Source organism: Gossypium arboreum, chromosome 13 (genome assembly GCF_025698485.1).
Source record: "Gossypium arboreum isolate Shixiya-1 chromosome 13, ASM2569848v2, whole genome shotgun sequence".
NCBI lineage: Eukaryota > Viridiplantae > Streptophyta > Magnoliopsida > Malvales > Malvaceae > Gossypium > Gossypium arboreum.
In genome coordinates this window covers 94,822,476-94,847,072 of record NC_069082.1, presented here as the reverse complement: position 1 = coordinate 94,847,072, position 24,597 = coordinate 94,822,476, and the positions used below count along the sequence as shown (strand labels likewise).

Here is a 24,597-nt window from a genome sequence, read left to right as displayed (position 1 = left end):
AACAAGTATCGTTTTGAAATCACGCCCTAAGTCTAGCCCATTTGAATTAGTATCCATCAATTTAAAGTTATTTTTAATAATATAATCCCAGAAAAATCAAAGAAGAAAATAAAGTTAAAATGGCCTTATTACAACCCAAAAATTAAATAGTAATTAAAAATAACTTAAGAAAACCAGTCTCTTTTTCAAACCCAAAAGTGTTCACCATGGCCACTCTGAATCCCCTCCGGCTCCAATTCACCCACATCAAGGCTCACGCAAGGTTAAAGAAGGGTGAGTTTGGGAAACTCGATGTGTAAGGAAAACCCATTCAAAGCCCAAGTCACTCAAGCCCATTGGGCCTAAGCCCATTTAGGTAATAAGTGGTCTTGGGCGAGCCCTTTTAGATTACAATAAACCGGGCCTTAGCCCTTATTCAGATAATAATGATGGCCCATAGGCCCATTTCAAAATACATGCAACATCAATAAACATATGCAAGCCCATTTGGGAGACTACTAAACCCACCAACCACTACACTCCACCCGTACCAATCATACGCTCCATGTGTGAATAGCTCAACCCACCCAAATTTAACACTCCACGATTGCAAAGATTGATGCTCGATTAACGATAGAATTGAGGCAAAGCCTCCAAGACGTGGACAAACCACTTTCAAGACTTCCTCGTCAATATCCCAATCCCATGCATCGATAATAACAACATGGCATGCGATAAATAACAACGATCAAACATGCATTTAGGTCAATTTAACCCTAGGGGTATTTCGGTAATTTATCTACTAGGGGTAAAACTGTAAATTTTCCACTTTTAAAGGCATTTCAGTAATTTATCTATTTTAGGGTTTTTCATGCATATTCCTACCTTTCACATACTACAGAATCACGTAACGAGGGTTCTTACCGAATTGGGCCCGTTGGCCCATCATTCTAATTTTGGCCCATTAAGCCCAAAAATATCGAGGGCACAGAAATCATGCACTTTGCAGTCCAAATTTTGTAGCTTACCAAAAACATTAATCGATTTACCTCACGAGCATTCGCACACTCGCAAATCTACAAAATACCAGTTTTCGACATTTTGGCTTTTCGACTTTTGCCGATCCAGACTAAGAAAGAGGTTGTTAGTTACACACATTGCTTCTGACGATATATTGACGAGATCCACACACGAACCGCCTACAATTGGATTACTAACACGTTAATCTAACTATTCAAATACAAACTACGATTAACCCCTTACAATATTCTACCAACCATACCTACAGATCATAGTAAGCTTATACGAAAACAATAAGCAACTCATTAACAAATTTTTGTCAATGTTTACCACATAATCATAATTTCACCGCAAGTTGTCTTCCCGAGCAAGCAATCACTAAATCATTTATAAGCTGAGCTACTGAAACTCCAAATCAAGTTCCGTTAATTTTCCTTGAAAATAGACTCATATATCTTCTATCCATAAAATTTTCGAATTTTGGTTTAGCCAATCAATACCAGATATTTCTCAAAGTTTCCCATGTTTCACTGTTTAACTAATCGACCACTCTTCATTACTGAATCAAATTTCTTATTGTACGTAATTCAAAATATGTTCTTGTTTATTCCATTTGAAACTAGACTCATTAAGATTTAATTACATAATTTATGCGACTTCTAACTCATCTCCCACAATTTATGGTGATTTTCCAAAGTCAAGTTATCTTTGCTATCCCAAGCGATTTATTACCAAATCACTCTTTCACACCTAACTTGCATGCTTGTTATTTAAACATGTATATCACCAATCAATCATCACATATCTATGATTTTACTTAAGTATAATCTCCATTTCATCATTTTAAAGCACAACATGTTAGCCGATTTTTCTCTTTAGCATCTAAGGCACATGCATGCTCATTTGTTTGGCTCAACTTCACCTATCTTCCATTTTTCATCAAAAGAACATGAAACAACAACCATTTCCTTCATTTTAATTCATGATTAAATGCTCACAACACAACTAAAAACCCAAATATGCTTCAAAAGTTAAGGTAGAATCAAGAAGAACTCATGAACATCAAGATAGAAGCAAACTACCATGAACTTACCTTAAATTTTCTTCCTCAAGTGACCAAACATTCAAGAGCTTTCTCCTCTCCTTTCTCTTCTCTAACTTTAGGCTATGATGAACAAAGATGGACAAAACTTTGTTCTTTTCACCCCTTTTTTTTAATAAAATTTCATATTTCATCCATTTAATTCTTTAATACAAAAGACATGAAATGTCCATCATGGAACATTTACCTAAACCATTATCATGGAACATTTACCTAACTCATTATCATGAAATATTTAACTAATCCATTATCATGGAACATTTACCTAACCCATTATCAATTTGTACCATGAATTATGGATATCAAGTGCTCATATTGTCTACAACAACATGATGGCTGGCGACTTCATGTAAAATGGGAGGTTTGTCATGCAAATCCTCCTATTTTGCACTCCTATTTATTTGGCCACTTCAATTTACCCTATAACATTTTCAAACATTTTCATATAGGTTCTATTTCATAATTTCACCCCTTTTTTCTTATGGAACAAAAATTAACTAAAATTGTCGGGTTCTATCTTAAGCTTGGGCCTTCTAGAGGCCCACTAACATAATTGAACCTATGCCAACATTCACAGAATTCCCGAAAATTAAGGCGTTACAACTCTACCCTCCTTAAAGAAATTTCGTCCTCGAAATTTACCTGATCCAACTAGTTGAGGGTATTGTTGACGCATAGTCTCTTGTGATTCCCAAGTAGCTTCTTCCCTTCCATGATTACGCCAAAGTACTTTCACTAACGGGACGGGTTTCCTTCGAGAACCTTAACATCTCGAGCCAATATTTGCACAGCTCCTCCTCAAAGGTCAAATCGATCGAACTTCAATTTACGTGAATGGCGGGACATGAGCGGTCGAACGATAACGCCTTAACATGGAGACGTGAAAAATATCGTGAATCTGTCTAACTCTTGAGGCAATTCAATCGATAAGCCACTTGGGCCTACTCGCTTCAAAACCCGATAAGGCCCAATGAACCGCGGACTCAACTTGCCCTTCTTATCAACCTTAATATCTTCTTCCAAGGAGAAACCTTTAAGAATACCATATCACCTACTGAGTACTCAATCTCCTTACAGTTCAAATCTGCATACGACTTTTGCCTATCAGATGCTTCTTTTAACCGGTCCCTAATTATTCTGACCTTATCCTCGATGATCGCCTACCAACTCTGGTCCAAGAATTTGTCGCTCTCCTAGTTCAGTCCAACAACTAGGTGTACGACACCTTTGTCCATACAGTGCTTCATACGGTGCCATTCGAATACTCGCTTGGTAACTGTTATTGTACGCAAATTCTGCCAACGGCAAGTAATCCTCTCAACTACCTCGAAAGTCAATCACGCATCCCCTCAACATGTCCTTTAGAATCTGAATAACCCTCTCTGACTGACTATCAGTTTGGGGATAGAAAGCCGTACTAAAGTTCAATCGCGTCCCCAACGCCTCATGCAACTTTTTCCAAAACCGATATGTGAATCTAGGATCCCGGTCAGAGATAATCGAAACTGGGATTCCATGAAGTGGTACAATCTCCGCCACATACAGCTTGGCTAACTTTTGAAGCGTAAAGTCAATACGTACAGGTATGAAATGGGCTGATTTGGTCAACCTATCCACAATCACCCACACCGAGTCTTTCTTTGATGGTGTCAAAGGCAACCCACTCACAAAGTCCATGGTTACCCTCTCCCACTTCCAAAGTGGTATCTTCACCTATGTAACAAATCCGGAGGTAATTGATGCTCACTTTCACTTGTTGGCATGTCGACATTTTCCTACAAACTCGTTACTTTCGCTTAAGTCCAGCCACCAAGACAATTCTCGCAAGTCGTGATACAACTTATTCCCTCCAGGATGCATGCCACATAGTCCTCCATGAGCTTCCTTCAATATTGTCTGCCTCAAATCAGAGTCCTTCGGAACACAAATTCTTCCTCGGAAACATAGAACTCCTTCGCCATTTAACCCAAACTCAGAAGTTTCCCCTTCCTTAACTTGTTGGAAACGAGCGACCAAAGACTCATCGTTCAACTACTTTTCCTTAATCTGATCCACCCAGGTTGGCCTCACTTGCAACTCAGCCAATAGACTTCTATCATCATACAGACTCAGACGAGAAAACATTGCTCTCAGATCAGATACAGTTCTACGACTTAGAGCATTGGCTACCACATTAGCCTTGCCTGGTGATACTCAATCGAATAGTCATAATCCTTAAGCAACTCAATCCATCTCCTTTGCTTAAGGTTCAGCTCCTTTTGAGTCAACAAATACTTAAGACCCTTGTGGTGCGTGTATATAATACACCTCTCCCGTACAAGTAATGTCTCCAAATCTTAAGTGCAAATATCACGCCGCCAACCCAAATCATGAGTAAGATAGTTTCCTTCGTGAGGTTTAAGTCGTCGTGATGCATATGCAACCACCTTACCCTCCTGCATTAACACGCACCCAAGCCTACATGTGATGCGTCCTTGACACAAGAAAATCCTTCCAGACTCATTTGAATTAACACAGTGCTTCATCGAACTTTCTTCAACTTCTCAAAAGCTTCTTGTTGCTTCTCACCCATACAAGCGGTACTCATTTCCTTATGAGTTTTGTCAAAGTCTTGTCATCCCGAAAAACCTTCCACAAACCTTCGTAGTATCCTGGCGGTCTAGAAACTCCGTATTCGACACTCGACCTAGGCGGCTTCCACTCCAAAATCGCTTCAAATTTTCGAGGTCCACCTTAATCCCTTTGGCAAAGACCACATGTCCTAAGAAGGTTACCTCCCTCAACCAAAGTTTAGACTTGCTGAACTTCACAAAGAGTTCCTTCTCCCTTAACACTTGCAAGACTATACGAGATGCTCATCATGTTTCGCTTCGGTTTGAGAATATACCGGGATATCGTTAATAAAGACGACTCTAACCGATCAAAAATGGTTGGAACACACGATTCATCAGATCCATAAATGCTGCAGGAGCATTCGTCAGTCCAAATGGCATAACCAGAAACTCGTAATGACCATACCGAGTCCTGAATGTCATCTTATAGATATCTGCCTCATTGACTCTTAACTGATGATATCCAGATCGAAGGTCGATCTTAGAAAATACAGAAGCCCCTCTAAGCTGGTCAAATAGATCGTCAATCCTTGGCAGTGGATACTTATTCTTAATTATCAGTTTGTTCAACTGGCGATAATCAATGCACATCCGCATCGTACCATCCTTCTTTTTCACGAATAGCACTGGTGCTCCCCATGGAGACACGCTTGGCCTAATGAAGCCCCTATCCAAAAACTCTTGAATTTGAGTCTTTAACTCCACTAACTCCTTCGGTGCCATCCTATACGATGCGATAGACACAGGCACCGTTCCAGGCAACAAATCTATTCCAAACTCAACTTCTCGGTTCGGAGGCAATCCGGAAGCTCCTCCGAAAAAAACATCTTGGAACTCCTTTACGGTCTTCACTTTATCCACTGTCAGTCCCTCCTCTTCTGACTGACTTACAAATGCCAAATAGACCTCACAACATTTTTGAATCCACTTTTTGGCCCTTAATGCCGACACCACATTGGACAAATAATCCCTTTGCTCACCTATCACCATAACCTCCTCATCCTTTGTGGTCCTTAACACCATTTGTTTAGCAACACAATCCAAGGTCGCCTTATGCTTAATAAGCCAGTCCATTCCCAAAATGAGATCAAACTCTCCGAACGGTAACTCCATCAGATCTCCAGGGAAAATCCTACCTTGAGTTTCTAAGGGTACATCCCTATACAGTTTGTCTACCCTAACCGAGTGACCCAAAGGACTTAGTACAGATACCACACTCACAATCTCCTCAGAGCAGTCCAAGTTGTCCATAATTCGTTCTGTGGCCTCCAACCAATATTCCGCTACATTCGGGGCTATACCAGACACGCCCCTAAAGATCTCCGTTCCGTTAGCCCGAAGTCGTTCAGAAATAGATCCCCGAACTCCATTACCCGCACTTGCCCCAGCAACCCTTTCTAGAACACGAATCATTGCCTGTGACAAGGCATCATCCTTGGCACCGCGGTCATGAGACTCTACCTCTGTTGCCGGTGGTACCGGTGCATCCACCGCCAAGATATGTCTCAAGACGAAGATGTCGCCGAGCACTTCCTCGGCTCCATCCACGACCTCTTGTACTCATATCGTATTATCTTGATTATGAATTTTATGCATTAATTCAATATTCGGTGTTTATTACGGATGTTTTATGAATCGACATGAGTTCGAGTTTGTTTTCGTAGAATCAAGTCTAGCTACTGATTTGATCTCTTATCGATTTTCCTATGGTTTCAGATCATCCTATCTAGAGTATCCTAATAGGGTTTGATGCAGACGGATAAATCGAAAAATATTCGGAAGAGTTCAGAGTAATACTTACAGACTTGAGCCGGAGATTCGGAATGCCACCTTCTAAAGATCTAAATTTTGAAAATCGAGTTTTTCGCATTCTTTATAAAATTTTCGCTTTCAAAAATCTTTATTTTTGTAAACCCATTCCACAGCCGTGTTGTTGCAACCTAGGCTCTGATACCACTAAATGTAGCATCCCCAACCCGGCCCAGACGTTAAGGCCGAATACGACGTGCCACTTTGAAGCGTTCAAAACATTTTATATTGTTGATCCAGAAAAACTTACTTAGTGTTTTAAAAGATAATTTCATTATAGGTTAAAATGAATGGAAGCTGGGCACCAGGTAGGTATCCATAACAGAGGAGGTGTGCCATGAAGGCTACTTAAGTACCAAGCTCTCCAATTGGATCCAATCCTAGACATGCCCACATCCATTGCCACACTTGGTTATAACAAGTTGAAATTTCTTTAAGTGATTATCTTTGGTAAATCGAATATTCGTGACGTCGTGTTATTTTAAAAAAAAAACAAGTATCGTTTTGAAATCACGCCCTAAGTCTAGCCCATTTGAATTAGTATCCATCAATTTAAAGTTATTTTTAATAATATAATCCCGAAAAATCAAAGAAGAAAATAAAGTTAAAATGGCCTTATTACAACCCAAAATTAAATAGTAATTAAAAATAACTTAAGAAAACCAATCTCTTTTTCAAACCCAAAGTGTTCACCATGGCCTCTGAATCCCTCCGACTCCAATTCACCCACATCAAGGCTCACCGCAAGGTTAAAGAAGGGTGAGTTTGGGAAACTCGATGTGTAAGGAAAACCCATTCAAAGCCCAAGTCACTCAAGCCCATTGGGCCTAAGCCCATTTAGGTAATAGTGGTCTGGGCGAGCCCTTTTAGATTACAATAAACGGGCCTTAGCCCTTATTCAGATATAAAGATGGCCCATAGGCCCATTTCAAAATACATGCAACATCAAGAAACATATGCAAGCCCATTTGGGAGACTACTAAACCCACCAACCACTACACTCCACCCGTACCAATCATACGCTCCATGTGTGAATAGCTCAACCCACCCATTTAACACTCCACAGCTGGCATTCTTTGCTCGATTAACAAAGAATTGAGGCAAAGCCTCCAAGACGTGGACAAACCACTTTCAAGACTTCCTCGTCAATATCCCAATCCCATGCATCGATAATAACAACATGGCATGCGATAAATAACAACAATCAAACATGCATTTAGGTCAATTTAACCCTGGGGTATTTGGTAATTTATCTACTAAGGGTAAAAGCGTAAATTTTCTACTTTTAAAGGTATTTCAATAATTTATCTATTTTAGGGTTTTTATGCATATTCCTACCTTTCACGTACTATAGAATCACGCATGGGGTTCTTCTTGAATTGGGCAGATTGGCCCATCATTCCAATTTTGGCCCATTAAGCCCAAAAATATCGAGGCACGAAATCATGCACTTTGCGGTCAAATTTTGTAGCTTACCAAAAACATTAATCGATTTACCTCACGACCATTCGCACACTCGCAAATCTACAAAATACCGGTTTTCGACATTTCGACTTTTCGACTTTTGCCGATCCAGACTAAGAAAGAGGGTGTTAGTTACACATTTTGCGACGATATGTTGACGAGATCCACACACGAACCGCCTACAATTGGATTACTAACACGTTAATCTAACTATTCAAATACAAACTACGATTAACCCCTTACAATATTCTAAGCAACCACACCTACAGATCATAGTAAGCTTATAAGAAAACAATAAGCAACTCATTAACAAATTTTGTCAATGTTTACCACATAATCATAATTTCACCGCAAGTTGTCTTCCCGAGCAACAATCACTAAATTATTTATAATCGAGCTACGAAACTCCAAATCAAGTTCCGTTAATTTTCCTTGAAAATAGACTCATATATATTCTATCAATAAAATTTTGAAATTTTGGTTTAGCCAATCAATACCAAATATTTCTCAAAGTTTCCCATGTTTCCTTTGTTTAACTAATCGACCACTCTTCATTACTGAATCAAATTTCTTATTGTACGTAATTCAAAATATGTTCTCGTTTATTCCATTTGAAACTAGACTCATTAAGATTTAATTACATAATTTATGCGACTTCTAACTCATCTCCCACAATTTATGGTGATTTTTCAAAGTCACGTTCTATCTTTGTTGTCCCAAGCAGATTTATTACCAAATCACTCTTTCACACCTAACTTGTATGCTTGTTATTTAAACATGTATATCACTAATCAATCATCACATATCTATGATTTTACTTAAGTATAATCTCCATTTCATCATTTTAAAACACAACATGTTAGCCGATTTTTCCCTTTAGTATCTAAGGCACATGCATGCTCATTTGTTTGGCTCAACTTCACCTATCTTCCATTTTTCATCAAAAGAATATGAAACAACAACCATTTCCTTCATTTTAATTCATGACTAAATGCTCACAACACAACTAAAAACCCAAATATGCTTCAAGAGTTAAAGTAGAATCAAGAAGAACTCATGAACATCAAGATAGAAGCAAACTACCATGAACTTACCTTCAATTTTCTTCCCCAAGTGACCGAACATTCAAGAGCTTTCTCCTCTCCTTTCTCTTCTCTAACTTTACGCTATGATGAACAAAGATGGACAAAACTTTGTTCTTTTCACCCCTTTTTTTTTTTAATAAAATTTCATATTTCATCTATTTAATTCTTTAATACAAAAGACATGAAATGTCCATCATGGAACATTTACCTAACACATTATCATGGAACATTTACCTAACACATTATCATAGAATATTTACCTAATCCATTATCATAGAACATTTACCTAACACATTATCAATTTGTACCATGAATTATGGATATCAAGTGCTCATATTGTCTACAACAACATGATGGCTGGCCACTTCATGTAAAATGGGAGATTTGTCATGCAAATCCTCCTATTTTGCACTCCTATTTATTTGACCACTTCAATTTACCCTATAGCATTTTCAAACATTTTCATATAGGTTCTATTTCATAATTTCACCCCCTTTTTTTTATGGAACAAAAATTAACTAAAATTGCCAGGTTCTATCTTAAGCTTGGGCCTTCTAGAGGCCCACTAACATAATTGAACCTATGCCAACATTCACAGAATTCTCGAAAATTGAGGCGTTACAAAAGTAGTATTTGGTATTCAAGGTCATCAATATTGCAATGTTGCTCAAACATGATAACCTATAAAATTCAAGTAATATTTTATTAATATAACTAAATTATAATATTAAAATTAAAATACTAAATAACATTTTAATTTGAAAGCAGAACTAAATCTATTAAAATTCTGAAAAATAAGAATTATATTATATATAACAAATTTTTTATAAAGTTAAAAGAAAGCATGGAATTTAGTTTTGAATTTGATTCAAAAATATAATTCTGAGAAGGTAAGATATGATATGAAACAATTAAAAATTTGAGAGGAAATTTTAGTTGCTGAAAGAAAAACCTTGCCTGACGCAGTAAAGCAAATATCAGTTAATGAAAAATGGAAAAGAATGATATACAAAAAAACCACTTGTTTACTTCGTGTTTCTTTTCATGGGGTCAAACATTTTATGTTTGTATACATAAAAATTATCCTGGTTTGCAAATTGTTCGCAACATCCATCACGGAATGCAAAATATAGCATTTCTGCGGCCAATATCAATCAATAAACTTGCATAGATTTACTCGTAAGACGAGTTACTAAGAATCACTATTAGCATTTCCCATGGAACAATCAAAATAAAGTAACATAAAATTTTACCTCTTAAATTTTCGATAGATTGAACGACTTCACACAATTCATTGATGATCTTAAACCGAGTAACCCAGTCTTCATGCAACGGCTTGACCACTTCAAGTATTTCCTTGAGAGTTGACTCCACTTGATTTTGTGAATTCATCTTTTTTTTACTATATAACAATATCACTTAACAATAAAAATTTTCTCCCTTTAAACTCAAAGTTCATAATTGGAACATAAAAATTTAATAAATAAAAAAACACAAAAGCCCTCATAAAAACATTGATTAATGACAATAAAAAGTATGAGAACTGGTCACATAGAAATCATATGGATCAATAATCATAAGTATTAACAAAAAACAAAATAAAAAGCAAACCTTTATTGACTTAATTATCAAATTGTACAAATATATATATATATATATATATATATATGCAGGCATTGACAAATTCACAAGTTATAATAGAAATAAATCCAATGAACCTAAATTTACAGAACATTAGAAGAGAAACTTTGGGTTAAATTAAACCCAACAAATCAAAATAAATTCTTTTTTAATAATAGAGCTAAAGTCTACACTCAGGCACTTAAACAAACACTTAGAATAAATAAAATAATCGCAGAGAAAAATAAAGAACAAAAACAAAGAATTTACCTTGAAAAAATCAATAAAAAATCAACTCCCAACTCCCATTAATCCTCATCTTTTGGGGTTCTTTTTCATTTTTTGGATTGAATTTCTTCTCTCAGATTTTGAAGATCCTGCACCATCAAAAGAAAGAAACACACATATATACCTATAAAAGACAAAACCCAGAAATATTTCCCATTGCTCTTTCATAGAAAATAACAAAACAAATTACTATTATTTGACTATGGACATTAATTGTTTTGTATAGGAAAAAGGTGGGTTTTTTTTTCTTTGATTTTATTTCCTTAAGGAAGGGGTAATCTTTTTCTTTACCTTTATGGAATTAAAGAATGATTCGGAATTTAGAAGGAAAGAGAGAAAATTAAAATAGAAAAAAGGGGGAAACTAAGACAGATAAATAGACAGCCAAGAGTCAATATTAGTGCTTTGCTGAGTGGTAAAGCTTGTAAAGAAAAAACGGATAATGATTTGATGACGATGATGAGGTAAATCCTAGTACGTACCTTGGGTCCTCTTTCAGTATACTTGACAGCATATCTCGACGGAGATACAGAAGCGGGCTACCGACGGAGATACAGAGGGCTGCCGATTTGGGGAAATTGGGGGAAAAAATAAAGGGAATCGGGGTAGGGGGAAATGGTTTGGGAAAAATAAAATGGGGAAAAAAGAGAAGAAATTTCAGGTGAAATTTTAGGATTTCATTGGGGAGGGAGGAGGGAACCGATTTTGGGAAAAAAAAAGAGGGAAAAAAAGAACAGATTTCATGTCAAATTTTGGGATTTCGGGGGGAAGGGGAGGCACCGATTGTGTGAAAAAGTATTAAAGCGTTTCTTATAAAAACGCCACTATTTCTTATCTTTCATTTCCCTTTACACAAAATGGCGCCATTTTACTCCGCTAAAAATCCATTATTTTATTTTAATATATATAAAATTTATCATTATCTCTTAAATAATTTAAACTATATTGAGAATTTTAATATATTAAAAGAAATATTATCTTCTTTACAATTATATAAGAAATTAATTAATATATAAATTAAAAAATCAGTCATATACTCAAAATTATTTTAATTAATAATATTTTATTTTTTCATTTTTGACATGTATTTTTCTATGTTTTACTTTCAAAATTTTTCCAAATGTTGCTTCAATTTTCCAACAAGTAAACCCTAAACCTTAAATCTCAAACTATAAACTTACACTCTAAACCCTAAATATATATATTAAAAGGGATAAAAGTAACTATATATGAATTTCGGTTTGATATATAAATTGTAGACGTGAAATTCTAATTGTGGTTTAAATGTGTAGTTGAAACTTTAATTTTGATTTAATCATACATATTTTTAAAAATAAATACGTAAAAAATTTTATATTGAATAAATATAAATATTTATGTATGCAATATATAAATATAAAATGATGTTATATCAACAATTGTGTTAATAATTCAAAAGAACTGGATCAAATTAAAGTTCATGTATACAATTGCACACTAAACCCTAAACCATAAACCATAAATCTTAAAATCGTAACTCATAAACCTTAAACCCTTAACCATATACCCTAAACCGTAAACCCTAAACTATAATGATAATTAATTCAATATTTTAAAATTAATACTATCTCTTTTACAATTATATTAAAAAATACAAATTAATCTAATCCCTAAACCCCTAAACCCTAAATCTTAAAACATAAACCATTAACCTTGAACCCCGAACCCTTAACCCATAAACCTTAAACCCCAACCCCTAAACCATAAACCATAATTCATAAACTCATAATCCATAAACCTTAAAATAGGAACTCATAACCGTTAAACCCTTAACCATATACCCTAAACTATAACCCCTAAACTATAATGATGATTAATTCAATATTTTAAAATTAATATTATCTCTTTTACAATTATATAAGAAAATATTTAACATACAAACTAAAAACAATCAATCATATACCAAAAATCTTTAAAATTATTTTAAATAATAGTATTTTAATATTTTTATTTTTAACAAATATTTTTCTATGTTTTTACTTTCAAATTTTTCCTATGTGTCATTTTTTTCTTGAAGAATTTAAATATTCAATTAAAAATAAATTGTATTTTAATATAAATCAACCAGTTAAATTATAAATAGACAGATGAAATATTTTTTTAGCGTTTTTAAAAAGTGCCCCTAATACTCGAAATAAAGCGGCATTTTTAAAAAAGCGCTGCTAAAGCCACTAAAAGCAATAGAGCATTAGCGGCGTTTTTTAAAAAGCGCTGCTAAAGGTGTACATATAGCGGCGTTTTATAAAAAGGCGCTGCTAAAGCCACTAGAAGCTCAATACAAAAGCAAAATTTTTTGTGGCGTTTTTTGAAAAAAAGCCGCTAAAGATAAGAGCATTAGCGGCGTTTTTTGAAAAGCGCCACTAAAGATAGAACATTAGCGGCGTTTTTTAAAAAGCGCCACTAATACTCGATCTAGAGCGGCGTTTTTTCAAAAGACTCCGCTAACGCTGCTGAAGCTCAATATAAAACGCTAATTTTTTGTGGCGTTTTTTTAAAGCGCCGTTAAAGGTGACCTATAGCAGCGTTTTCCAAAAAGCGCCGCTAATGCTAATATATAAAACGCTGCTAAAAACGCCGCTAAAAACCTGTTTTGGTATAGTGAGGGGTTAATTCTTTCAAGAGAATCTAGATGCTGATTGGATCCCGATCAACCAAAATTATTGCTCTTGTGTTGAGATTTTGTCTTCTGTTTCTGTCAAGAGACGTGTATGGCTCACGGAAGGAGCCAACTCCCTTAGTGATAATATGAGAGACGACTTGCATAGCTCAAAGTAGCAGTATCAATATAATGTGTAGAATCAATATGGTATGTAGGTTACTTAGGTGTGAAGACTCAAACCACCAACTTGTAAGGGATATAACCAATATACATATGATACTATTTGAGCTAGACATTTGGAAGAATTCTCCAAAATGATTTGAGACCTCAGAAGAGAAAACAACTCTAAAGACTTGAAGATGAGAGTTTGAGTATCAACATGTTTTCAATGGTGATATAATGTCAACTTTTGAGGTCTCTAAATATTAATTACCATAACAACATTCCTTTCTAAATGCTATTTAGCATGATTCAACGTAGTAATAATTCTTAAAGGAAAAGAGAGGAAGAGAAGTAGTTGATTAGAGTAGCAGAATTTTTGCTGCTTGAGGTCCATATTCGGAGAGCAGACCATAGGCAAGCCTTGTAGCTGCTTTTTGTTTCTTTATTTGTAGTTTATGAAGAGGGTTGATCAGAATCTTGTGAAGATTTAATGCAGTTTGACACAAGTAAATGAGGAGTCTAATATCTGCTTCAGCCCCTATAAACCCAACTATTTGCACCTCCCTCAGCCTTATCATCTTGCCTCCTTTTCTCTTCTTAACCATCATCTCCACTTCCTCAATCACATCCCTATTAACTGATTAATGTACCCACATCAACCTATTAAAGAACCAAAAAGTAAACAGAGACTGGTCAACGCTTACTTGCAGATGTTTGAAAACGAAGACTGGTTAAGAAGTTCATTAGGGTAAACTACACCAACCAGTAACATTCAATGTCACAAAGTTTAGACTACCGGTGACAAGCTGCCATAAGTCTCGCCACTGCCGTGAAACGACACTGGTTCTTGCCGCTTCTTTTAGGGATAGCCAAGATAAAATACGCACAAACTATTCTTCAGGAAATTCACTTATCCCGTCCATCAAATTCTCACAATGCTTCTGCAAAAAGATTGCTTGATTCTTCAATACACAAGGCAGCATAAAGATACTTAGCGTAAGGGTACAATTCTCAAACACATACTTAATTTGCATACAATTTGACAAAGCAGGCACATATATACGAAGAAGATATAACAGCTAAAAGAGTTCATGTTTATTGAACTTACTGCAACCACATTAAACAAGGGAAATTAAGAAACAATTTTTATGACATTTCACACTTGATAGACATCAATTACATGATAAAAACACCAAAAAGATATTTGGTCGTCACAGAATTGTATATATGTTTTTCGAATATCAATTCACCATCCTTGTCATGTGTTCATTGGTTTTACAGCTACATCTTAATATTCGCGGTTTTCAAAGAAATGTTTGAAGTCTTGAGAGAAAAGTTACTTTGTGGGTTTAGGGTTTGATTTTTTTTATTATTAAAGGTATTTTTGGTTGTGCTTGGTTTAGTTGAGGTATAATATTAACCTAATTTATATTTACTGCTCAAAATATAATTTTAAAATTTTTCCTAAATTTAATCTTATTTTAAGTTTGTTTATATTTTATTATTTTTAAAAATATTTATATTATTTTTAATTAAATATTTAATAATTCTATATTTTTATTTGTTAAAATTATATATATATACTAGAAATCTTATTACATGAGTATATGCATATGTGTGGAAATTAAAAGTTTAAAACATAGACGTGTTTAAAATAATATACAATAAATAATGAAATATAAAGTTTGAAATTAATAATAATAATAACACATATGCAATATGTACGAAATTAAAATAAAAATAATTTACATGTCAAGAAAAGAAAATTGAGATATGTAAATCCATCATATTGAGAATATTAAGTGTACTTTAATTGTTTATCATGATATTGTCATTTTTATATAGCACGTCAAAAAAATCAAGTTAATGAAAAGAAAATTAAATATTAAAATTTTATTTTTAAAATTAAATATTAAATTGACTTGTGACGTCAACGTAATCATTAACATTTTTTTCAATCAAAATGAAAAAGTATTAAAGTTTCAAATTGAAGACTAACCAAAAGGTTAGTACAACATGAACAAGAAGCCCAAAGTAACACCCGAATAAAAGAAAAATACAAGTTTAAACTAGAAAAACACACCTAAAAGAGAAAATAAAATACTAGTAAGCTGTTAAGAAGGCACCATCTTTAAGCCACCAAGCACCAACTAAAGCTGCCTCACAAAGCCAAGAAACATGCCAAAAAATCGATGGAAAGGAACACAACAACATTGTGGAACACAGCGAAAAAGCACCCCAAGAATTTTTTGGCAATATGCATAAATTTGTTGAGAGAAAATTTTTTATGTTAAAAGTTAATTTTTTTTTTAAAGTTTGCTTAAGAAATGTTATTTGTATAGTGGTAAAGAATTTGTTTATAATTTTAGTAAACATGAGTTTAATGCCTAGACAAGTTAATTTTAGTTCTTTTAATTAACAACTATATAAAAGTATCAAAAGATAAAAGGACCATCAAAATAATAATAGTAGTTATTAATAAAAGGATATATTAATCATTTTCTAACCGATTTGGCACTTGATTAACTCGTAATACAGTCAATGGTTTTATTAATAGTATAGATGCAACATAATAATTTCTTATTATTTCTACATTATAATATAATATATTATTATAGATTTAATTTTTGTGTTATATAAATTACATACTATATAGAATAATATAATATAGGGTAAACTGCCTGGGTGGTCACCAACTTTTGGATAGGTTTTATTTTGATCACCCAACTTCAAAAACTTTTAATTTCTTTATCAACGTTTTCAAAATTTAAAATTTTAGTCACCCATGTTTAATAACTAAACGGAAATATTGACTTGGCTTTTTTAATTAGGGTAAACTACACCAATTGTCCCTAAATTTTTATTAAGATTACATTTTGGTCACCCAACTTTTGAAATTTACATAATTGTCACAGACATTATTGAATTGTTACATTTTGGTCCCTATATTCAAAACAAACCAAATATGGTGCATAAACCTCAATGCTTTTCATGCAATTGTGAAAAGATATATACAAGTGTTTCAGCCTCAGTGATTAGGCACCAACATTTAGATTCGTAAATTGCATTGAGTGAGACACATGCATTGTTTCAAGCAAGGGACAGTTTGAAAGTAAAGACTCTAGAACCTGACCACTTACTTACACATGTTCGAAACACAGACTGGTTAAGAAGTTAATTTAGGATGAAGCACAAAATTTTGGTCCAAACCAGTAACACTCAATGTCCTTTGGATGCATGTTGTGAAATCTAATTCTAGCATTTTAACCTTTTTCTTTAGTGCAATCTCAATTCATCTATCAATATTAAGCCTATGTTGTATGGTTAAATTAAAACAAACTCTCAACTCATCTATGTTTGGAGCTTTATGTGAGTTTAGAACTCAATTGATCCATTCTACATACTCATCTCTTTCTTTTTACAGCTTCTTGGAACTCAACTTTGATGTCTTTGCAGCTTCAAAGTTTAAACTAATTGCCATAAATCTTGCCAGTTCCATGAAATGACACTAGTTCTTGTTGCTTCTTTCAGGGATAGTGTTGAATATTGGCCAGCCATGCAACAACAACAATTTTTTTATGCACAACCATGCAGCTGAAGCATGGTTACATGCAAGTATGACAAAATTGCATGACAAACTAGTCTAGTTCAGTTGTAACTTGTTTTAATGATGTATAAAGGCTAGTTAGTTGATATGTTTGTGTTTAGGTATCGATTTGGCTGATAAGTCAGTTAAGCGTAAATAAATGTTTTGTAAGTTTCCATGCCGTTAGTGGGAGTTGTTATGTATTTGGTAAAGTTTGTAACTTAAGGTAACAATTCCTTTTAAAATGGATGATGAAAAAGATTTCCTGCTTCTTCTTATTTTTTTAGTTTCTCATTTTTTCTTTGTTCTTTGTCTTTTGTTGCTGATAACCCTAAAAAATGGTATTGAAAGCCTATCATCTTTGAGGGCCTTTATTCTTTGTTGTTTACTAAGAAAGAAAGAAAGAAAAGATACTTTGTTGTTACTGTAAAACATGAGTTTTTCATCATTACCACCACCATCTATTTTTGTTGGTGAAAACTATTATATATGGGTAGTGAAAATGAAGATATTTTTGTAGGCTCATAATTTGTAGGATGTGGTTGAGACAGACAAAGAACCACCTTCATTGAGAGTTAATCCTACAATAGCTCAAATTGGACAACATAGTGATGACTGTGGTAAAAAAAATACAAGGCAATGTCTTGCCTGCAACAGGGAGTCTCTGATGTGACTTTCACCAAAATTATGGCTTGGGACACTCCAAAATAGGCTTGGGAGAAGCTAAAGGAGGAGTTTCAGAGATCTGGTAACACAAGACAACAATAGTTGATCGATTTAAGGAGAGACTTTGAGAATTTAAAGATGAAAGAGTTTGATCAATCAAACAATACTCTGATAGGATAATGGCCACAGTCAATAATATTAGATTGATTGGAAAAGAATTCAATAAAAGAAAGATTGTTGAGAAAGTAGCAACTCTTCTAGAGAAATATAAGTCAAAGATCTCTTCATTGGAGGACTCGAGGGATTTGTCAACTATTTCATTGTTAGAGTTTATAAATGCCTTTTATGCACAAGAGCAAAGAAGAACTAACATATTGGAGGAGCATCTTGAATGAGTTTTTCAGACCAAAAGGAAGGATGGCTCGAGCTCAAGCTATAAGGGAAAGAAACCATGGTCAAAAAAGAAGGAGAAGCCAAAAATAGATGCTGGAAAAAAGTTCCCGCTATATGCTCACTGTAAACAGTCCACACACTTGGAAAGATATTGCTGGTTTAGACTTAATATCTAGTGTAGAAGTTGTAAACAACTAGGCCATAAGGAGAAAGTTTGCAAGAACAAAGGAAGGCCACCACAACAACAACAGAATCAAGGTCAAGGTCAAGGTCAAGCTGTTGATGACAATCAAGTTCAAGAAGAGCACATCTTTTACTGCATCTTGTTTTGCAACTTCTAGCAGGGTAAAAAAAGGATTGGTTAGACAATAGTTGTACACATCATATGGCATTGGATGAAAGAATGTTCAGGGAGATTGATACTAGCTTTGTTTCAAAAGTCAATATTGGGAATGTGAAATTCATTAAAGCCAGCGGAAAAGGAGATGTTATAATTAACACTCTCTTAGGTACTAAATTGATTTCATATGTCCTCTTTGTACTTGAAATTGACCAAAATTTACTTAGTGTTGGATAGCTGCTAGAGAAAGATTATTCTCTTATTTTAAAAAATAAAGCATGTATGACTATGGACTCATTTGGTCAAGAGTTAGTAACAATGTCCATGGTTGATAGATGTTTTGTCCTAGATCTGAATCGGTTAAATTTGAAGGCTTATGCTAGCTTAGTTGATGAATCATGTTTATGGCACAAAAGACTAAAACATGTTAATTACAGATATCTCAGTTTGTTGGACAAGTTAGATCTAGTTGAAAACATGTCTAAAGTTAACGATAAAGGTGCAATTTGTGAGGTTTTCCAACTTAGGAAGCATATTAGATTTCCATTTTTAGTTAACAAAGAATGGAGAGCTCATGAGAAGCTTCAATTGGTCCATACTGATGTTTGTGGACCTATAAAGACTTCCTGTCTAAGTGGTAGTAGGTATTTTGTTCTATTAATTATGACTGTACAAGGTTCTATTGGGTGCATTTTTTGAAGCAAATTAAAGTCAAAAGTAGTTGATTTCTTCTGGAAGTTTAAAGCTATGGTTGAAAATTAAGCTAGCTATAAGCTCAAGATACTGAGGTCAGACAATGGCACTGAATACTCATTAGAAAAGTTTTAAAGATTGTATGAAGAGGCAGACATCTTGCATCAATTGACCAACATCTATACACCCCAGTAGAATGGTGTTTGTGATAAGAAGAATAGAAAAGTGATGGATATGGCTAGATGCTTGTTATTTAAGAGAAAATTGCCAAACAATTTTTGGGTTGATGTAGTGAATACCTCAGTGTATCTGCTTAATAGATTGCAAACTAATGTAGTATCCTGACTTGGACACAAACCATCTGTTTCAAACTTGAAATTGTTTGGTTACCTTTACCATGCACTTGTACTAGCTAATAAGAGAAACAAGTTAGAGAGAAAGTCAATGCCTAAAATTTTTGTTGGCTATATCAGCATAAAGCAAGGGTACAAGGTTTTGATCCTTCCACCAAGAAGATTATTATGAGTAGGGGTGTGAAGTTCAATGAGAGTAGTGGATGGAAATGGGATGGTACTGATGCCAATTTTCTTGAACAAGATCAATAAGAAGGAGACCTACAGCCAGTTGAAGATGAAGTTCAAAGTGATAAAGGGTTTGATGACACACCTATTAAAGGTATAATGCCTATAATTTGTATTTATCAAAAATGTGATTTGGCCATTTTAGAGCCTTCAAGTTTTGATGAAGTTGCCAAATATGTTTATTGGAAAGAAGCTATGAAAGCTTAAATGAATATGATCCATAAAATGATACATGGGAACTGGTTGATAGACCAGTCCATAAAAGGGTCATTGGTGTAAAATGGGTATCTAGGACCAAATACAATGATGATAGGTCTCTGAATAAGCATAAAGCAAGATTAGCTATGAAGGGCTTCAACCAACAACATGGAGTTGATTTTCAAAAACCTTTGCACCAGTTGCAAGGTTAGATACCATAAGGCTCTTATTTGCTTTAGCAGCTCAAAGGCTGTGGAAAATACATCAATTAGATGTAAAATCTACTTTTTTGAATAGTTTTCTCAATGAGGAGATTTTTGTTGAACAGCTAGAAGGGTTTAAAGTGGCTAGAGAGGAAATCAAAGTTTACAAACTTAAGAAGGCCTTGTATGGCCTAAAATAGGCTCTAAGATCCCGGTATGACAGAATTGATGTTTATCTGTCTAAGCTTGGGTTTGAAAAGAGTATTAATGAGTCAACCTTTTATGTAAAGAAGTCTAAAAATGAAAATTTTTTAATTGTGTCACTATATGTAGATGATTTGCTTGTGACTGGCAGTAGAAAAGAGTTTATTAATGAGTTCAAGAAGTAGATGCAAGTTGTATTTGAGATGTCTAACTTAGGGGAGATGACCTATTTTCTTGGCATAGAAGTAATCCAGACTCAACATGCTATTTTTATAAGTCAACAAGCATTTGCCTTGAATATTTTGAGAAAGTTCTGTATGGAAAATTGTAAACCAGCCAGCATTTCAGTGGCACAAGGTGAGAAGCTTTCTAGCGAAGGTGACTATGAGAAAGTGGATAAAAAGAGGTATAGAAGCCTTGTAGATTGTTTGCTTTATTTGACATCATCGAGGCTTGACATTATGTTTACAGTCAGCCTTCTATCAAGGTTTATACATTGCTATAATGTAGTCTCACTTTAAAGTAGCTAAGAGGGTCCTAAGATATGTCAAAAGAACTCTTAGTTATATGGTTAGATTTGTGAAATCTGAATAAGTCAAGCTGGTTGGGAATTCGAACAGTGACTGGGCTGGTTCAGTTGATGATATGAAGAGTACTTCAGGGTATTTTTTCACTTTAGGCTCAAGAGTTTTTTTTTTTAGAGCTCGAAGAAGCAACAAACAGTGGCATAATCAACAGTAAAGTAGAGTACATTGCAGTAGCTGCAACTGTTAATCAAGCCATTTGGCTTAGAAAGCTTTTGAGTGATTTGAATTTGCGTCAAGGGGAAGCAACAGAGATCAAGATTGATAATCAGTCTATTGTTGTAATTACAAAAATTTTAGTGTTTCATGGCAAAACAAATCATTTGAAGATTAAATTTCACTTGTAAGAGAAGTTGAGCAATCAAAAGAAGTCAACCTAATTCATTACAGTTCATAAGAAAAGTTTACTAACATTTTAACTAAGCCCATTGGGATTGCTAGGTTTGTGAGCTTGAGGAGAAATATTGGTGTCTACTGCATAGAGCCCAAGAAGGAGTGTTTAATGTTGGCCAGCCATGTAACGACAAAATTTTTTTTATGCACAACCATGCAACTGAAGCATGGTTACATGCAAGTATGACAGAATTGCATGATAAACTAGTTTAGTTCAGTTGTAACTTGTTTTAATGATGTACAAAGGCTAGTTAGCTGATATGTTTATGTTCAAGTACCATTTTGGCTGATAAGTTAGCATGTTTAAGTGTACAAGAAATGTTTTGTAAGTTTCCATGTTGTTAGTGGGAGTTATTATGTATTTGGTAAAGTTTGTAACTTAAAGGTAACAATTCCTTTTGAAATAGATGATGAAAAACATTTCCAGCTTCTTCTTTTTTTTTCATTTTCTCATTTTTTCTTTGTCCTTTATCTTTTGTTATCGATAACCCCAACAGATAGCCAAGATAAAATATACATACAACTCTTTAGGCAGTTCACTTATTCGGTCCATCAATGTTTCTACATAAAAATTAATTGATTCTTCAATACACAAGGCAGCATAAAGACACTTTAAGGATATAGTTCTTAAACACATAATTAATTTGCATATATACAGTTTGAAAAAATAGGCACAAGATATAACAGCTAACAGAATTCATGTTTATTCAACTTACTGCAACTACATTAAACAAGGGAAATTAAGTAACAAATTTTATGATATTTCACACTCGATAGACATCAATTACACGATAAAAACACCAACAAAGATTTGGTTTTCACCGAATTGTATATATGTTTTTCGAATGTCAGTTCACCTTATTTTCTATGTGTTCTATTCGTGGCTTTCAAAGAAAAGTTTTAAAGTTTTGAGAGAAAAGTTACTTGTTAAGGTTTAGGGTTTGATATAGACCTCATCATGGGCCGAGAAATCTATCCTGGCCAGAAGGCCTGCACGAAAAGTGGGTGAGTTTGGACAAAAATATAGGTTCGAAAAATAAACTTGGACAAAAAATCGAGGCCCATTTCTAAATAGGTCGGGCCTCGAGTAAGATTTTTTTGGCCCAGCCCGACCCGAATTTAAAAAAGAAAACTGCTACTGTTTCCAATTGTTTTGATGTTGTTTTGCCACTGTTTTGTTGTCATTTTGCTATTATATTTTTACTATTTTATTACTATTTAGAGACATTTGCTTGCTAAGTTACACCTAAGAGCATACATATTAAATATTTTTTAATTTTTTCTCAATTTGTTGGAAAATATTTATTTTAATGTTTTTAGTGTATTTGATTTATTATATTTTTAAATTTATTTTATATAAAAATAATAATATAAAAATTAATAAGGGCGAGTCAAGCTCAGGTTTTAGAATTTTTATCCGGGCCGAACTTAGACAAAATTTTAGGCTCATACATACTTAAATATTTGAATTAACTTCAACTTGGATCAATCGATTTCTTATACTGATTAAATCATTAAAAACTGATTGAATTACATACATATTTATGTATTTATATGTAAATATAAATTTTAAAATTATTAATTAAGTTGAATAATTTAATTAAATGATAATATTTTAATTTTAACTATAACTATAAAAATAATTAAAGATAAATAAATATAAATGAATTTAAAATAATAAAATCTTATATGAACAATAAGTATTAATACATGTGGATATTAATGAAATGAAACTAAACACACAAAAATTTGAACTTAAAACTAATTTAAGATTAGAAATATATTAATTATCATAAAAAAAAAAAAAATAAACTGGGAATCACTATCATTAAATCTCACAATTTGGAGTTGATGTATGCACTCAATGAAAAGTATCATAAGGTGAAGTTTAATAAAATTTTCAGAAAAGGGAACTAAGCTACATAGTGAATGGCTAAAAAGTTTGTGAATTAGATTGTATCTATTCCTACAACTCCTGTGTTAGAATTAAGTGACTCGAATCCTTATTTAAATAAAATACGGTGGTAAAATAAAATAAAAGAAGAATCCATATAGAATTACATTTATTTTATTTTATTTTAGAATAAGATTTTTTAAACCTTATTAAATTCCATCTATTTGATATTAATTAGAATAAGGTGTTTCAATCTTACTAGAATATGGCTTTACAAGCCTATAAATAGACATAGTCTTTTCCTCTTGTAATCATTTGAATTCGACATAGTGAATTTTCTTCTCCTCTGCCCGTGATTTTTTTCCCGAAAGGGTTTCCACGTAAAAATTTGTGTGTTCTTTATTTTATTTTATTTTTATTTTATTTTTCACAAATGGGTATTAGAGTTTCCGGGTTATTCATCTCGATCATGGTAATGACGTCTTTGAAGTATGAAATTCCGCTGTTGGATCGCAACACCAGATTTGCGTTGTGGTAGATTAAGATACAAGTAGTTCTTGTGCTGATGGATCTGGAGGATGCTCTGTTAGGGATAGATAAGATGCCTTCGACATTAACAGATGAAGAGAAGAAACTTAAGGATCAAAAGGCATTAACACAATTACATCTGCATTTGTCCAACGAAATTTTACAGGATGTGATGAAAGAGAAGACCGCTGCTGCATTATGGAAGAGGCTAGAACAAATATGTATGTCGAAAACTCTAACAAGCAAGTTGCATATGAATGTCGAAAACTCTAACAAGCAAGTTGCATATGAAGCAGCGTCTTTATGCTCATCGTTTGGAGGAAGGTGCGTCTGTACACGAACACTTAACAATGTTTAAAGAAATTCTCTCAAACTTGGAGGCCATGGAGGTTCAGTATGATAAGGAAGATCTAGGGTTGATTCTACTTTGTTCGTTGCCCCTGTCTTATTCAACCTTTAGAGACACGATTTTATATAGCCGCGAGTCTCTCACAATTGATGAAGTTTATGATTCTTTGACCTCATATGATAAGATGAAACATCTTGTGGTTGAAC

At 33.9% G+C, this 24,597-nt stretch overlaps 1 long non-coding RNA gene across 2 annotated transcripts; it reads right to left on the bottom strand.

Annotated features, from left to right (window-relative positions):
- Window positions 1–8,059: 8,059 nt before the first annotated feature.
- Window positions 8,060–11,851, bottom strand: LOC108461973 (uncharacterized). Of its 2 annotated transcripts, XR_008277632.1 has the most exons (4): window positions 11,462–11,851; window positions 10,962–11,068; window positions 10,325–10,473; window positions 8,060–8,165 (listed from the first exon to the last, which is right to left on the bottom strand). It is a non-coding gene; the product is annotated as an uncharacterized LOC108461973 (long non-coding RNA). The 2 variants fall into 2 exon arrangements; XR_001867900.2 differs by lacking the exon at window positions 8,060–8,165 and having other exon boundaries at window positions 10,079–10,473.
- Between the last annotated feature and the right edge of the window lie 12,746 nt (window positions 11,852–24,597).